The sequence below is a fragment of the Patella vulgata genome, chromosome 9 (assembly GCF_932274485.2).
Source record: "Patella vulgata chromosome 9, xgPatVulg1.2, whole genome shotgun sequence".
NCBI classification, from domain to species: domain Eukaryota; kingdom Metazoa; phylum Mollusca; class Gastropoda; family Patellidae; genus Patella; species Patella vulgata.
In genome coordinates, this window is record NC_065887.2 from 1,921,403 (window position 1) to 1,925,592 (window position 4,190).

Below are 4,190 nucleotides of genomic sequence, written 5' to 3' on the forward strand. Positions count from 1 at the left end.
TTTTATAGCGGAAGTCCCTCATATATTTTAAAGCTGAAGCCCTTCATATATTTTAGTAAAATAGAAATATGGGGTTTAACAGTCTGTGCACCAATTGGGCTAATGCGCCAGACAGTGTGCTATCAGGGAAATTCTGTCTGGACAGCAGCACTATCACCTACTCTTATTTAGAATTCCAACTGCCAAGGGATCATTTAAATGCGTGCCAGCAGGTACATGGGACCTCCTTTTTTTTGTCCCATCCAAACAACTAGAAGCTGTCCTGCACCAATGACAAGGGGAATAAGATAAAATCAAGTATGAACAATCCAAACTATTAGACAAAATTCAAAATGCTAAGGCTGACCTTAAAAATATCTTTGTTTCGCCTAACGCGACCGACTAACTAAAACCACCCCCGACTTAAATTATTTTATTGCACTTTTCCGCGATCTTTTTCTTTTATTTTGTGTGTCAACCTGAAATATATCACGAGAGTTATTTCCCTTTACTATGGCTATGGTTTGATTCATTATTGAAACTGGTTGATCAAGACGAAAGCGTCATAGGTGTCGCTTCTCAACAAAATGGTTGCAGACGAAAGCACGTCCATTCCCACGAAATGATTCTGCCTCTATGTCTGTGGGGCGTCGTTTTAAACATGACGACGATATTTTCAATATCCGTTTTCGAGAAAAATAAAGGCACAACCCCCGCGATCGTTAAAAACGTGTTGAGGGAGTTTCAAACGTGAGTTTGTCGCAATTTGTGTGCGAGTCGTGCATCAAGAAAAATCCCGATGTCATTGATTTGTTTGCCAATAAAAGAAGACGAATGTTTGCACCCGGAAAATTATCAAGCTGTCAAATTAGCTCTTAAAAAAAAAAATCTGAAAAAAAACCCGACCTACCGACCCTTCTCCTCGATTGTGGGTCGGGTTTAGTGAAACAAAGATATTTTTAAGGTCAGCCTAAAAAGAAAATAACAGGTATAGGCAAAATGGTGTATTCTGCAAATGGACTGTTCACCGTGTCTAAAATACACGACAAACAGTGGTAACCACCCTCTTCTTAGCCACTGAGCCAAAGTGGCTCCAAGGATGGGGGATCTAGATTTTAACTGATCTCATATCTCATAGTTTATTTTTTTTGCAAATGATTTTATCACAGTGAGAATTAATGTCTCCTGCCTCAGTAACAGAATAAATATATGCCAGACAATCATTAACTACTTACACATTTATCATTATATAAGACATCTAATTGTTTATTACTCTACATAATCTAAGTAGAAATGATTATTACCCAACTTAGTCAAGGTATGGTATAATGAAACTATAGAAGGCCCCCCCCCCCCCCACACACACACACATACACCCCCGCCTCAATTAGAAACAATGTTATTGTGTGAACTTGTAAACCCCATTTTATATCAGAAAATTAAATCTGGGATTTTATAATCATTTAAAGTTGTTAAGTGCCAGTCCACGAGAAAACCATGCAGAAAACGGGAAGGTGAGGGGTCGGCCGATTCCATTCATATTCATAGGGTTTGGTCATGCCCATGAGACTACTCGATAGCCAAAACCGCCGATCTCAGAAATTGACCATAGCTGAGATACGGTAAACAGGTGTTTTTGGGGGCTTTTTGCTCATTTTTTCGTCAATTTTAGGCAATGTTAGCTGCTGTTTTTCAGGTTGTAAATGAGTACTTATGAAACAAATGATGATTCGATATATTAGGCTAGGTAGTAATGTTTCAAAAAAATGAAAAAAGAAAAATCTATCTTTCCACTGAGGGGTGCCATTTGGTTATTCCTGAAGGGTATAAATCGAACCCTATAAAGTACCCAAATTTATGCCCCGATATCTCCACTGCCGCGGGGTCCCATGAATTCTTTTTGTGGTTGTTAGTAAATGGGTACAAGGCCTCTCGATTAAAAAAATAAAATTTCATATATCTTCATACGCATGCGCGATAACATTGTCTAAGTTTTGACAATTTTGATATTGAATCATCTGATATTGATATGTTCTAATCAATATAGTGACAAAATATGGATGCTAAACCATCGGCAATTGACAGACTAGCGTTTCGAACCCGCTCGGACAGTTCTGGTATCCAGCCATCCAAGATGGCGGCTGCTGTATGTGGTTTTTCGCATGTTTTATTGAAAGAGTATACTAAAGACATCAGAGGGTATCTCTCATTGGTAGCAGTGGATTTATTATGCGGACGCAAAATACTAAGAGTGATTACTGGTGATATCGGAGAGAGCATTTCATTGATATTTACTATTTGTCAATGACAGTAACATCGTCCTGCTCATATTTACTATTTTTCAATGATAGTAACATCGTCCCGCTGATATTTACTATTTTTCAATGATAGTAACATCGTCCCGCTGATATTTACTATTTTTCTATGATAGTAACATCGTCCCGCTGATATTTACTATTTGTCAATGATTATAACACCGTCCTGATGATATATATTTACTATTTGTCAATGATAGTAACACTGTCCTGCTGATAGATCCTGATATATATTGAGGAGATTAGATTCATGAGGTACTTCCACTGTTATATCCTTCTGATATTTTGTAAAAATTTATTAATGTAAATTGTGTATGATATTTTGCGAGCGTTCATGAATGTAAATTTTGTATAATACTGTATTTGATATTTTGTAAGGAAAGGATTCATTGAATGTCTCTGATATATTGTGAAAAATTATGAACGTAGTTTTTGTATTACATTTGATATTTTGTGAGGGTTCATGAATGTAATTAGATGTGATATTTTGTAAGGATTAGTATTCCCTCCCGAAAGTAAATTTTGTATATATTTGATATTTTGTGAGGATTAAGGATTGACTCACGAGGTCAATAACAGGCATTGCCCAAATTAGTATTTAATCTGCGATTGTATATTTTTACCTCAGAGAGCAATCTGCGTTTTCTGCTTTACGTACAAGTTAAAAAAAAATGTTACGAGTCAGAGCAACATGTATAAAACTACTCTACTACTAGTACCAATTGTTGCTGTTTGATATTCTGATATATACATATACCTAATATATTGCTACATTAAGCCAATTGAAAAAAAAAGTTTTTTGTTTATTTTGGGGGCTTTTTTGTGAAAATGATGATCACCGTACTTTAAGAGTGTAGGACTACTACTTGTAGGTAGGGTATAGTCTAAATATAGATGATTAACTCGTTGGTCGCAGGTAGAGGTAAAGATAACATCGGTCCTGAAAATTGAAAGAAAAGAAAAAATCTTGCCTTTTTAGTCATGCTGACCTGGAACTTTTTAGTGTAGAATTTATTTTCCAATCTTGATGATTTAGGCCTACATTTTACTATTCAATGACTACTGGGAGCTATGACAGTTCTCTCAACTGCAGCTTGTAATGAGATCTGTACATATCAAGAGATTTAAGAGTGAAATAATGCAAATTTTAGCAAATTTTCACTTCCAGTTGCAGTAAGAGTTGTCATACGAACATTATGTTGCGAAAACTTAGCAGCTGTGAAGGCGTCTGTATTATACTACATTTGTTTGAATATCAGTTTGATAATATTGGGGATAAAGCTTCAAATTTATCCGATTTTTGTCAAAATTACCCACTATTTTTGAGAGTGTAGTTATAGACATATATGAAATTTTATTTTTTTAATTGAGACACCTGATACCCAGTTACTAACAACCACAAAAGGAACTCATGGGACCCCGCGGCAGTGGAGATATCCCGGCATAAAGTTAGGGTACTTTATAAGGTTTGATTTATACACTTCAGGAATAACCAAATGGCACCCCTGAGTGGAAAGATAGATTTTTCTTTCTTCATTTTTTTGAAACATTACTACCTAGCCTAATATATCCAATCATCATTTGTTTCATAAGTACTCATTTACAACCTGAAAAACAGCAGCTAACATTGCCTAAAATTGACGAAAAAATGAGAAAAAAGCCCCCAAAACACCTGCCTGCCGTATCTCGGCTAGGGTCAATTTCTGAGATCGGCGGTTTTGGCTATCGAGTAGTCTCATGGGCATGACCAAACCCTATGAATATGAATGGAATCGGCCGACCCCTCACCTTCCCGATTTTGCACGATTTTGCATGGTTTTCTCGTGGACAAGCACTTAAGAATAAAAAAAACCAATACAATTAAAATGATGTTTTTGTCTTTAAAAAATTTATTTC

General features: G+C 36.0%; 1 protein-coding gene across 2 annotated transcripts in view; it reads left to right on the forward strand.

The window, feature by feature from the left end:
* Positions 1-4,190, forward strand: part of LOC126807981 (alsin) — a 70,468-nt gene that overhangs the window by 3,825 nt on the left and 62,453 nt on the right. The gene's annotated exons all lie outside the window — the stretch shown is intronic.